At 49.8% G+C, this 14,244-nt stretch overlaps 1 pseudogene; it reads right to left on the bottom strand.

Annotated features, from left to right (window-relative positions):
- Positions 1–877: 877 nt before the first annotated feature.
- LOC127209801 (tubulin alpha-1C chain-like) lies at positions 878–3,023 on the bottom strand (annotated as a pseudogene).
- Between the last annotated feature and the right edge of the window lie 11,221 nt (positions 3,024–14,244).

Consider the following 14,244-nt stretch of genomic DNA (forward strand, 5'->3'; position numbering starts at 1 on the left):
TCTCTCCAGCCTGGCTCGCGCTTGGTGCTTTAGAAAAACCAAGTGTCTATCTGGACAGAGAGGCCAGCGCAGCGCTCATCTTGAAGCCTAAAAGGAGCACACGGCTTGGCTTTGATGCTTCTGGGTATTGTCTGAGAAATTCCAAAGGCCCAAAAGTGCATTTAATTTGGTTATTTTGCTTTACAAATGATGTCTCTAAATATCCAAACTATTTTTTAAATAGAATGATGTGAAGGAATGTGCTGAGTGCTGTCAGTCTGTGGTGAACCCAGAGATCTGTCCTTCTGCAGAAAGGGTAAAGAGCTGGCTTTGGCCTTCTTTGTTAATTCAGTCTGTGGTGTGAATTATTTATTACAGATCTGACACGACTGACTGCTCCCCTTCATCTGTGGTTGAATGTAATAAAGTGAAAATGTAGAGATTTTTAAAAGGTTTTGTTAATAGGGCTAATTTAGAAAACTTTGTAAAGTGAATCATTACTTGTGACACGACCTTCACTGGGTAGTTACTTAGGATGTTCTAGTGGTTATAGAAAGGTGTCCATTGAGGAGAAAGCAAGGTAGTCTTCATCTTTAGGAGTATATTTTAATTTGCAAATTGAAGATCATTTATTTGGGGGACTACAAGTTAGAATAAATAATCTCTTTATGCATGACAACAAGAATATTTACTATATAACCTTGGAATGTAGGTATAACACTTTGATGCAACAAATATGTACTGTTATTTTTTCAGCACTAGATATTTGAGGTAATAGTCCCAAACAAAAATCAAAGTATTTCTTTTACCCACTTAAGATGGAAAGACCTTTATTGGTAAGTGTAGGACAATACAGAGCAATGGAAGTGTAAAGCTGCAGCACATGGACCGATATTCTTCACTTCATCTCTCCTTCAGCACTGTCTGCCCCACCTCCAAAGCCCTTCTCTAGGGCAGCCATATCTTCACAGGCCTCCGAGAGCTGCCCCCACCCATGCCCCCACCACACAGCAGTGTTCAAAGGCAACTTAGCATACATCAGATCAAACTTGTGGTCTAGGTGAGCTCAGGCCTCAGCAATGGCTGTGGTGTTGGTCAGGTCTCCACCAGGCAACACAGTGAGAGGCTGGTAATAATGCCAACCTTGAAGCCAGTGGGGGCGCCAGTCCATGAACTGGATGGTATGGTTGGTCTTGCTGGTGACAATGTCAGATTGAACGTCTCTGGAACCACATCACATAACAAGCAGGCAGTAAGCCATGTATTTACCACGGTGAGGGTCACATTTCACCATCTGGTTGGCTGGCTTGAAGCAGGCATTGGTGACCTCTGCTACAGAAGCTGCTCATGGTAGGCTTCTCAGCAGAGATGACAGGGACATATGTGCCAGAGGAGAGTGGGTGCGAGGGTAGAGAACCAGGGTGGTCTTCAGTTCTGTCAGATCAACACTCAGGGTCCCATCAAATCTGAGGGAAGCAGTGATGGATGAACAATTTAGCTAATAGGAGGTGGTAAAGGTTAGTAGGTTGGTGTGCTCGATGCTGAGGTTTCTATGACAGATGTCATAGATGGCCACATTGTCTACCATGAAGGCACAATCTGAGTGCTGCAGGGAGGTGTGCGTGGTGAGAATGAAATTATATGGCTCAACCACAGCGGGGAAACCTGGGGGGTGGGGTAAATGGAGAACTCCAGCTTGGACTTCTTTCCATAATCAACAGAGAGCCGCTCCATCAGCAAGGGGAGGTAAAGCCAGAGCCAGTTCCCCCGCCAAAGCTGTGGAAAACCAAGAAGCCCTGAAGATCCATGCACTGGTCAGCCAGCTTGTCAGTTCTGTCCAAGACAAGGTCAGTGATCTCCTTGCCAATGGTGTAGCGGCCACGGCATAGTGATTGGCAGCATCTTCCTTGGCTGTGATGAGCTGCCCAGGGTGGAAGAGCTGGTGGTAGGTACAAGTGCGAACCTCGTCAATAACTATGGGTTCCAGGTCTACAAACACTGCCCGGGGCATGTGCTTGCCAGAGCCTGACTCACAGAAGGTGTTAAGGAGTCCTTTCCTCCTCCAATGGACTTGTCACTTGGCATCCAGCTGGATGCCACGTTCCAGGCAGTAGAGCGCCCAGCAGCCTGGCCAACATGGATGGAGATACGCTTACACATATTTCACCCTTGAGGTGGTCAGCAAAGACTGAAGATGTGAAGACCGGGTGACAAGGAGCTCCCACTAGTAGGCTACCAAGGAGTCGGGGGGGAAGCAGTGTCCATCAAATTATTTCTAACTAGACTAGTTTTGTTTATTAACTAATAACATTGTTGTTAATATTTAAAACAAACACACGGCATTCATTGTACTTGGAAGCGAGGGTTATCACTGAGACGCGTTCACAGTTATTCCTTGGATGCTGACTTTGACTGATCCCTGCCCCCTGCCCTGGTTTTTCAAGACAGGGTTTCTCCATGTAGCCCTGGCTATCCTGGAACTTACTCTGTAGACCAGGCTGGCCTTGAACTCACAGAAATTTGCCTGCCCTTTGCCTCCTGAGTGCTGGGATTAAAGGCGTGCACCACCACCGCCCAGTGACTGACTTCTTTTGTAAAGCCTCCGGGTGCTGTCCCTTATCCTGGAGTCTAATACAAACAAACACTGACCACCTTTCCTCCTTATTACCGTCAGACCTATGTTTGTCCTGTGTTTTACATGTTTTACTTACTGAACTTCCCCCATACACAAGCAAAGTGTTCCACGCAAGCTCTGCCGATGACTCTCACCCTACAACAGCTCCATTTGTTCCCAGCACATCTGCAAAAAAGGACTGTTTAGCAGCTGTGGGGAAATTATACCCAAAGGCACCTTCATCCCTTCCACCCCAGGTCAGGTACAACCCCTTACATCAGTCCTCTATTTCTCCCCAGCCTTTCCTTGGATGCCCTGTAGCTCCCTACCACTTCTGCCAGCTCACTCTGGTGCAGCCGTCCTGGCAGTGGGACCCGTCACCGTCACCCTGAATCCACTCTATGTCCACTTTCTCCCACCTGTTCCTCATTATCTCCCAATCCTTCCAGAGAAATCTCTCAGTTTTGCTCTCCAGTCAACCCATCTGCTTCCAGCCCTAAAAAAAAACCTTAAAAGTGTTTGTGATAAAATGTCATGTACTTTAAAGTGGACACCTTTAATGGTGTGTGAATTCCATTTCAACAACACTGTCGAAAGGGAAATGCGTAGAGTGTAGTTTGGAGCACCTGAAATAGCCTCAGGGCCCAGGGAACCCATCTTCCCTGGGTAAGGTATGGAGGCATTACAGAGCTGAGCACTTTCACCCCACATACTGAAAGTGCCAGACACCATGGTAAACAATAATCACTTTAAACGTACAGTTGGAATCATAGGGCAGAAAGGGAAACAAAGTCTCCACAGGCACTGTAAACCAGGGTCGCCTGTGAGCAGGGGCAGTGGGGGTGGGCATAGCTGGGCATTGCTAGTCTTTGGGCCTCACTGACCTAGAGAACTGGGCTGCGATGTCCCCCACTTAAGCAAGGGTTTCCTCTTCCATGTGCTCTAGAGAGAAGGTACCCCGTACTGCTGCTCCCTTCACAGCCCTGGGCCAGAATTCTTGCTAAAGGTTGTTCTTGATCAAAGTGCAAATGATCTGCCCACTGATACAGCGGGAAGGAAGTGGGACCATTGGGGAGGACCAGTGTGGAGTTCCTGTGCTGGTGTGAGTTCCGCTGGCACCATAGTCCAGGGGCCTGAGTTGAGGAATTATGTCATCCTGAAGATTGCAGTCCCCACCCTTTCTGGGGAGGGTGCTTCACAGATTCCCCATGGGTTAAACCCAGCAGAAGAGGAGCACACAGCCTAAGACACAGAACCCAAGAGGAATGATCTCGCAGGAGTCATGGTCCCTGTGGTGTCAAATGGCAGGACGATGCACGATGTCACAGAACAGGCATGAGAGAAATGCTTGAGAGGAAGCTGAAATGTGACAATGAGAGGCTCCATGCAAGACTGGGAAGACTGGGGGTGGGGAGGGGGGTTGGGCAGGCAGACTATCCATCACTGAAAATCTGCTGTGGAGCAGACTGAATGTAGCCGGAGAGAGAATTTACCGACATTTCAAGGGGTTGTTGACCGTGGCGATCATGGTAAATGGGATGATGGCCTAGCAGGTGACGGACAGGACGGCCGGAATGTGTCAATCAACTCCAAAGTCCTTGTTCACTCTGTGAGGCACCAGCTGAGGCTCAGGATGTCAGTGGTGACCTGATCACTGACTGCCTGGTTCCGTGCTTCTGGGCTTTTGAAATGACCATAGAGGGACATGTATAGCACATCGTCACATGTCTCAGGACTTCATGCCAGGCTTTGAGGCTTGGCTTGGGGGGTTGCTATCCTGCCAGGTGCCTAGGACACCCCAACACATCCCACAATGGTTCTTATTGCTGCCCTACCCAAGCACCAGGCTGCACCCTCTGATGGGAACAGAACACTCACTGTGGAAACACTTTGCAGAAGAGAGAGGCAACACTACCATAAGTGAGATTTACTTAAATTTTAGAAATGATAGGGTTTTTGTTGTTGTTGTTGATTTTGCCCAGTAGTTGCTTTTAGGTTTTTTTTGTTTTTGTTTGCCAGAGAACACAATGCATATATAGACACAAAGTCAGTACTGTACATACCAGGCCTGCCCACTCCTGCATTCTTACCAGGGTCGATTAGCAGGCCTCTGCTCACCACCCCTGTTCTACCCCCTGCCCCAACTCCTGCCTATACAGTGTCATTTCTGAGGCTGGACCTTGAAGGAGGAACATTCTCTGAGACCATCCCTGCTTTGGGATAGGGCTAGCATGAGCTGAACCCACAAGCCTCTTTTCCAAGTCAAGCAATGGAGTGGAGAGTGTGCCAGAGGCTTTTGAGGGGCCGCTTGGTCAGGGTGTATGGGGGCTGCTTGACTGTCACTCACACACAGACCCGTGGTTCTGTCTGCACAGCTGCGGAGGGGAGGTGTGTGCGTCATGGTGATACACACAGCCCTGTGAGATGAGGCCGTGTGATAGGGACGGTAAACACAGTGACAAGAGAGAGGCATGGCTTGGCTCCTTCTCAGCAGGATCGGGAGGGAGACCCTTCAGCAGCTGAGCAAATATCCGCTAGGCTATGGCTAGCACTGACACCCCAGGAGGAGCTAGGGTAAACATGCGGACAGCTATTAACACGTGAGGCCACACAATAATCTAGGGTGACCCCAGTGCACCTGGATGGCAGCTAGAAGGGGAGAAGGGCGCTGTGGGTTGCTGCTTTGAAATCTGCCCACGTTGGGTTTCACACCCAGACTTGGATACACATGAGGTGGGCACAGGAAGCAATGGGCTCCATTTCATTAATATTTTCCAGGGGTACCTGTTCTTGCCAGCCCCAAGAGATAAAGGCTAAGGCTGGACACTTTACAGATGACCAGAGGGTACTTAGTGTGGGAGCTCCCTCCACTGGGGACAGTTGGTGGTGTAACCATTGTAGTGTAACCTCTGTGCTTCTAGCCTAAGCCTAGAGTGCTTTCTATTGCTTTCCACATTAACTTTAAGACAGGGCCCTTTGCTCAACCTGGAGCTCTCTGGTTGGCACTGCTGGCTGCCAGTGAGCTACAAAACCCACCTGTCTCCTGCCCCCTCCCCCCAGAGCCTTGAAATTGTAGATGTGCCCTGTCATGCCCAGCTTCTTACACAGACACTGAGCCTCAAACACAGGTCTTCGTGGTTGAGCTGCAAGCACAGTACCCAAGGAGGGATCTCCCTAACCCCATCTTACACTCATCTTTGTTTTAGATATTGGGAAAGCATTCTAACACGCTTATTGTATGCGTAGGCTTTTCCGAGAGTGTGTGCAGCATGCTCCTGTCATCAGGGCACAGCCAAGTCACAAGCTATTAGTGTCCCAAGGCTCTACTGTGCCATGCGTGCAGGGTGGCTTGGCACTTGCTCACTCCTGACCGTGCTAGAACAGTGTGCCTCCATCCAGCCCCAGCGGGTGCTGCCAGTCTGGTTTGGGGTTGTATAGCTCAAGATCCACAGAATTTTATAATCTGCCACAGACTCCCTTCCTCACAGTGAAAGGAAGAATGTTTCCTGGTGTCTCGGGAGGCTTATGAGCGGCTCTTCAGAGAACCAGTGACATCAGAAATGACAGTACACTGGCATTAGGAGCCTCAAGCTCTAAGGTCCAGGCTCAGACTCAGGTTGTTATGACACACTGGGGTGTGACACAGAGCCGCAGTGTTGGACTCTTCAGGGAAAGCATTCTGGCTGCACATGTTGTGAGGACTGAGGTATGGTAGACAGTTTATTGTTTTAGGCATTGTCACGAGTCTCTTCTTAGCAGGTGAGGCAGTGGTCATGTGTCCCCACTCTTGTTCTGGACTGAGAGTTGAAGGAAAGGGGGCGGTGCTCAGGCTTGTCTGGTGGGATGATTGGCAAAGTAGGCATGAGCTTCCTGGGGGCGGGGGGCCAGCAGGTATGAGCCTGGTGTGGGCTGCATTTCTTTCCAAATGCAGCTGCATTGAGGAAGGCCTGTGTGGAAGACAGAGTTAGAGAGGCAGTCCTTGGCTGTACCGCAGAGACACCTGAAATGGGTTCAGGAGCAAGCCCATGGATCTGATTTAGGGGTGTCATTCATCCATACACACCCAAAGGAGGAAGCTCTGGCCCTCGTCCCTGTGAGCCTGGTGTTACCTCGCAGTGGGTCAAGGTGGACCCAATCCAATATGGCTGTTAACCTTATGGAAATGGAAGTTTACTAAAAACAGCTGAGGGGAAGCTGAGGCCCACCAGGGTCCAGGGAGAGGGATGGCAGGGTTTTCCTTCTAGATGGAACCGACTAACCCACTGTGATCATGGACTCTGGATCTTTATGGTGTCTGCAGCCTGTCACAGCAGTTCCAGCAAGCCACAGCAGCAGGTTGGAATGTGCCCCTCCCATGGCTCCCACAGTAAGGGCTGGGGGAGCCCCAGAGGAAGTCGCAGATTTGGAGGGGACTCTATGCAGTGTCATCACAGGCACATGCCACATGGAAGATGAACTTTAGCCTTGCACACTCCAGGGCAGCATAACACCAAGGAAGTGGCGTGTTCTTGTTGTCCACTCCGGGCCTGTGGTACAATCCATGTGTGCGGTGAATAGTTTCCTGCCTGACATTGGGTGCAGTGTAGTCAGCCACCTCACCACTCCTGTCGTGTGGTGGCTATGGACACTTCCTTGGGCACTGTGGTTCTAGAGTTCAGGCCCTGATAACCTGGGTAACTGTAGGCTCTGTCACCTGAGTCAGCCAGCGAGAAAAGCTGACTTAAAAAATAAGATAGAAGCACCTGAGGAATAACAGGCAAGGCTGTTCTCTGGCCACTACACACACACACACACACACACACACACACACACACACACACACACACACACACACCACACACACATTGCACAGGCATCTGCACACACACATGTGTACACACAAATAGCACACACATGTTCATACAAAATCAAATGTACTAGTCAAGAAATCAGATATAACAGATTGTAGCTAGTATTCAATTATTAATTTTTCTAACATTTGTAGCTGGTTTTGAAGGTTTTTATACAATAAAAGTGAAAGAAGGGGCATGTGTAATTATCTTTCTCTTTCTCCTCTCTTCCACCTGCCCTCTCTCCCCACCTCTCCCTCTTTTTCTTTCTTAATAAGTTATTGCTATAGAGGGAAATCTACCTTTAAAAAAACTTCTTGAAATCAATGTGCCTAACTTCAACTTTTGCATTAATATACATTTTTCTTTATATTTAATTTCAGTGACAGCCAAATTGCACGCCCTTAATTAAATTAACACAAATTAGACTTGAAAGGAATTGAGGAATGAAAATTCAGGTTGTTTCTTAAAAGCTTTCTTACTGCTGAGGCATGTTGAAAAAAAAAAGAAAAGAAAAAGAAAGAAAGAAAGAAAACTCTTCCCCAGAAATGACACCAATTAGCCACACAGATGGCATCTCACCGCATCTCTTCCCTGAGTCGGGGTGAGGCCCCATGACTCTGGACCTTGTGACTTCAGAACCAGAGTGTCAGGCATGAAATTGTATGATCAGTAAAAGAGGCAGGATGGAGGTCTGGCAGTCCAGGCTAGCTCCAGGAACTGGCTCCCCATCCTTCCCCAAGCATTCCTATTGGCAAGCCTTGGGCCTGGGACTCAGATCTCCCATTTTTTGCTTGTAAGTTTCTGGTTAAGACTCTTGTTCCTTCTTCTGGAGCTAGACCTCCTCCATGAGGCTTCCCCTGCCCCCAGCAGGCCCCTGCTGCCCTTCCCTGGGTGTCTGTGAGAAGGAGAGTTGTAGTCTGTGCAGGGTAGGGTTTGGGGATGGGGGTGGGAAGTAGTGGGGGAAGGGCCTCTCCTCCAGCACTCTCCATCCCTGCTGTGGTGTCACTCCAGGAGCGCAGAGCATGCCAGTTAGCAAGTCCTCAGGAGTTTGAAGGTGGCTGCCCTGGCGTCCCATGGCTTCCTCAGGCTTCAGCTGCAGGCTGCCTTGCTGGGAGCTACCCTCACAGCTTCTTTAAAGCCGAGACTTCCCGGAGACATGGGCCCACACTTAGACCTTGCAACAGAAACCAGCAGGTCTTCTGCCCGAGGCTTTCTTTCTGCTTCGACCAAGGTGGCAATACTGCCCACTGTCCAGGGCACAGGTTGGTACTCAGCTGCCCCCAGATCATTAGTAACCAAGGGCAGCAATGGCTTGGCAGAAAACTGGCCAAGATGGCTGGCCTGGCTTTAAGGGGCCTTTCCTCAGCTATCAGAATGGAAGGGCAGAGAAAGACTCTCTAAGTCAGGAGAGGAAGAGGGTGGGGCCACCCTGGCCTAACTTTTTTGTCAGCTGGTCAGGTCAGTTGCTTCTTGTGAAAGGTGTTGGTAGTGGGACGTGGCTGGATGTCGCAGGGGACACTGTGCTCTCAGGCCTTTCCAGGGAAGAGGGTGGAGGAAGACAAGAGGGAAGCCGGCAGCAGCGCCTAGCTGTGCAATTCCCTTGCTGCTCACACTCATCGGCAAGCCCTGGAGCCCTGCCAAGTGTGGCAATGCGTGCTTTGTAACTGGGTACAGGGAAAATGGGAGGGAGGGAAGCGAGATGGCAGGTGATACCCCCTGGGGAATCATGCTATCCTCCTCGCTGAGGCCATTTCTGCTGTTAATCTGGGAAAGAATGCCCTACAAGGCTCCAGTCTGGCTACAAAGGGCCGCCTGCAGGTGAACATCGGTGATGGCTTCTTAGGTTGAAATTACTGCTCTGCTCCATTGGAAAACTCAATTTCCCTTTTTTAATCTTCCTCCCCCCGCCCCCCACCACAGAGGATAAAGAATGACTGGCATCGGGGCTGATAGGGCCCAAGCGGGGCTCCTGCACTGGGCAGTGAGTGGAAGGAGGGGGTGGCTACAGAATTAAACCTTACCCCACATACTAATTACACACACCAGAACAGCAAGTGGCGCGAGCACCTTGACACACACAGATTGGGTGTGCCAGTGTCTCTCTAGGCAGCTAGAAAAGGGAAAGTCCAAGAGCTCAGGAGTTTGGGTGTTAGAGCAGCATTTCAGGCAGAGAGGAGAACCGAAGTGCACATCTGGGCATGTAACCACAGATCCGGTGAGGTGAGCCTGAGGTAGATCCAAGGTGGGCCCCACAGGCCTGATAGAGGAATGTGCATGCGCACATGTGCACATGTGCACCTGTAGTTGGACAGGTTACATTTTTTAAAGCTACACCACACACACAGAGACACGGCATGGTATTAGATACCTGTAACTCTAGCTACCAGGCAGGCTGAGGCAGCGAGAGGGAGAGTTCAAGATTAGCCTGGGTTATATAGTGAGACTGTACCAGAGAGAGGAAGAAAGATAATAAAGAAAAAAAAGAGAGATAAAGAAAAAAAAAAAAAAAGGAAAATAAACCCCTTTGACATAGAAGTGAGGGGGAATCTCAGTGTGCATGGAGGAGGAAATCAAGCATCCACATTCCTCTTGTTTCCCAGGGGACACATTTGCTGGGAACTCCCAAGGCAGCCAGTGGATCTCAGCAGATGGGTAGGATTTCAGCTCTTACCGGACTTCTGGTATGAACAAGAGTGACACCACCAATAAAGTGGCGTATTTATCCAGTAGGGACCAAGAGCACCCAATTGATTGCATTGAAGACACGCCAATGACTCAGGAGACATGCTGTTGAGCTGCCTCTCACAGGAGGGTGAGCGCAGTTAGGGTACTTGTGTGTTAGACACTTTTGTGTGGTGGTGATTAGGGAGTCTACTGGAACAACCTAAGGAGGATTTATCTTTGCTCAGGGTTTCAGAGCGCTCAGTCCGTGCTCTATCGACTCTACACCTTTGGGGCATCATGCTGCAGGAGTCTATGAGGGACTTTGCGCTTCGATTCCTGACGGACATGACACAGAAAGCAAAGGGACCCTACTTCCATGACAAGTTTCCTTTAATTTGTCCCACCTCGATTTTCCCACCACCTCCCAATAATGTTGTCATGTGGCCCCACTGAGACATTAGTCCATCTGCTTGGTCAGATTCTCCATGGCTTAACCCCTCTGGAATCGCGTTTACACTCGACTCGGGGCGGCTTCAGAATGCCAGAAGCTTCTCTCGTTGATGTTCCAAAGCAAACAGGCACTCTATGTCTGTGTGTAGCTGCTATCTTAGACTGGTTCCCTCAGGCTGGATCTGGCTGCCTTGCTGCCCCTAATGGCAGAAACCAGGCCCCCACAGCTCTGATGTGTCTTCCGATTTTCCATGTGGAAACTGCCTCCCTCTGTGAGTTTATCTCTGAATTGCCGGGGAACGACCTCCCTCCTGTTTCTCTCCCTTTCCCCATACTCACCGCTCCTCATCTCTGCCTCTTAGGAACATGCTAGAACACAGTGTGAAGAGTAGGAGGCAGACACACTGCACGTTCCCACAGGCCTGTCACTTGTCACTTCACTTTGAAAGATGGTTGGACCCTGTGTGCTGCTGGCTTGCTTACTTTGTTCCTTAAAGTTGGAACAACCAGTTGGAAAGCTGGGGCACAGTCTCTAAGCATGTGACACCCAGAGGCCGGCACAATCATGGCTCTTATCCCTCTGCTTCCTCCTCCAGGACAGGCAACGGCACATTTTGGGCTTAGGAAGGCATGGGCATGTCTGGCTGGCAAGAGGGGAGCTCCAGGTGCCAGAGAGGACACAGCAAAAACCCAGCAGGAAACTCAAGTAGCATCTGTATGGAGATAGTACTTCATTCAGGAGAGGGGCCACCAGGACTGAGTCCTCAGAGCCCTCTCTCACTGCCATGGTGAGATGAACCTCCCCAACGTCTCTAAGCCAGCTGCCAGGTCTTCACGGCATGGGGTAGTGCTGTCTACAATTTAAATTTGTTGCCAGCACCTCTCACTTTTCATCTGGGAAAGGAAATTCTGTATTACATTGGGACAAGGGAGAGACAACTTGGGATTTGAGGAAAAACCCAAAGCGAGAACCTGCCCTTTGGAAATATTGATCTGTGAGCCTTGCACCAACGGAAGTCTGATTGCACGCGGCCTTGTGAACAGTGGGCATTGCACCAGCAGAGATCTGCTTGCGCACAGGCTCTGGCTTGCTCAAGGTGAACGTGCTAACGTTAACCTGAGTATGTGGTTTTGTGTGTGCGCGCGCGCGCATGTGTGTGTGCATGCGTGTATTCGTGCATGCCTATAATATCATACAGTTGGAAACCATGAAAGGTTCTCCAGGTTTTATTCTCTGCTAAGGAAGCCGTCTCATGTCGCCATGACAGCACAGGAGGGAAGGCAGAGAGCTCACACGGTTGTGCACAGCCTCCTTGTTCACCCAGTGGCCCATGTTGGACAAAGGAGCCTTAGCTGGGCTTTTGTCTACCCTGAGCTCAATACTTTATGGGAAGAAAGCGCAGTTCCTCTGAGTAAGACCTTGATATATATGGATATTAAAGCCCTCATCAGAACCCAACACACAGTTTCTGTTTCTTGAAGAGCTGAGCATGGAAATTGGAGAGCCTTGGCCGGGTCCCTTGTGTGGTGGCTGCATAAATCTCTAGGGGGTGACAGGCGTACAATGGCCCCACTCTTTCCTGATCAGGCTGGCCCGTGTCTGAGCTATTTATTAACCGGGACATGAATGAGCAAATGAAGGACCAATTTATATGTTGCACAGAAAGATGTATTAGGACTGCCGTAAACATCGATTTCTTCCTCCTTTTCTTCTGGGTTGGGACATATATGCAGAGTAGGGCGGGCATATGGGGTATCCTTATCAGATCTTAGATACTTCCCTGACTGTCCGCAGCCATTAACCTTGCATATTATCTGACTTGAGTGATTAGTGCAAGGCACATAAAACCGTATTGATAGCCAGGCCTGGGTCAGAATGGGCCGTTGAGTTACTGGATGCTGGATTTTGCTGACTCCGTGATACAAATGATAGTATTATGCTTGGGCCACGAAATTGGTAATTTGTCATTTCTTTCATGGTGTTTCCAGTGCGATCCTAATGGATGAGGTGCAGAATCATGGCCTCACCGAAAGGCTAGCAGCAGGACAGTCTTTGTCCACCAGGTCACGTCAATCCCCAGGCCCATGTGTCGGGCGTGCAGCTTCTCATGTATGCTGAGGCTGCGTGGATTTCATGCCTACCTCTATCTTCCTACTGCCTTCTCTGCTTCCGACTGCTAGCTTGTGAAGTACCATCTTTGCTGCCTACACTCAGGCCTGAGGGCTTTTCCTGCTCTGATAATGCCCTTGCCAAGATGGCTTCCTAAACGGCCTTGTCAATTCACTGGCAACTCCAGACCCACGGTGTCCTTTGACGTTGTGCCCTAAAGCTTGCTCATAAAGTATCGTGGTTGGGCTGGAGAGATGGTTCAGTGGTTAAGGGCACTGTCTGCTCTTCCAGAGGTCATGAGTTCAATTCCCAGCAACCACATGGTGGCTCACAACCATCTATAATGGGATCTGATGTCCTCCTCTGCCTGCAGATGTACATGCAGGCAGAGCACTGTATACATAATAATAATAAATAAATAAATCTTAAAAAAAAAAAATAAAGTATCATGGCACTGAAAATGCAAGAATTCCATTGTCCCCTGCAGACTGCGTGCGTGTATGCATGTGTGTGTGCGCATGTGCATGTGCGTGTGTGCATGTGTGTGTGTGTGTGTGTGTGTGTGTGTGTGTGTGTGTGTGTGTGTGTGTGTGTGTGTGTAGCATTTGGAGCTGGAGTGGTTAGGAGGGGCTATGGCACAGTCACTGTCCGACTCAAATCTGTGAGTTCTCTAATGCTTCCCTGTTCAGACTCCAGCTTGGCTGAGACTCCATGCAGCTGTCTATGACTTGAGGGCCTTTGCTCAGCCCACGCTGAAGCTGTCCAGCCTCTCCCTGGTAGGTGTCTTTAAGGTGACAGGTACCACCAGTAAAGGATGTGGCATGGGTAATGACAGTGACACACCTCTTCCAACAAGGCCACATCTCCTAATCCTTCAAAAATAGTTTCATGAACCAGGGACCAAACCTATGGGCACCATTGTCATTCAAACCACCACAATGGAACCTGGAGCTTCACGAATGGTAAGCACACATGGTACCACCAACCACACCTGAGCATGAGAATTCATTTCTTAAGGAAGATCAATGCAGGCCCTGCTTCAGAGGCTGCACAGCCCTGCAGCAAAGAGCCCTAGGAAGGGCAGATGGCAGGTGTGTGATGCCAGCCCTCACCTGAAGAGGCAGCAGTATGGCCTTGTGGGGCTGTGGAGAAACTTAGGAGTGTGTGCTCCCAGGAGGCTCTAAGTGGCTTCCCTCCCCTCCTCTCCCCTCCTCTCCCCTCCCCTCCTCTCCCTTCCTCTACCCTACCCTCCTCTAACCTCCTTTCCTTTACCCTCCTCTACTCTCCCCTCCCCTTCCATCCCCTCCCCTTCTCTTCTCTCCCTTCCCCTCCATGGCCTTTTTTTCTTAAGAAGAATGTGCTAATTCTGGAGTGTGTCTAAGGTTACTGCATTCCTTTTTGAATATTGATTGTGTGTATGTGTGTAGACATGCAGGCCATGGCTTGCCAGGAGAAGTCACAGGAGATTGCAGGAGTTGCTTCTCTCTTTGTACCATGGGTGGGGGGGTGGGTCCCCATGACTGAACTCACTGTGTCAGCCTCACTGGCAGACACGTTTTCCCCACTGAGCCATCTTGTCACCTCTTCATTCACAG

This window comes from Acomys russatus, chromosome 27 (assembly GCF_903995435.1).
Source record: "Acomys russatus chromosome 27, mAcoRus1.1, whole genome shotgun sequence".
Taxonomy (NCBI): Eukaryota; Metazoa; Chordata; class Mammalia; order Rodentia; family Muridae; genus Acomys; species Acomys russatus.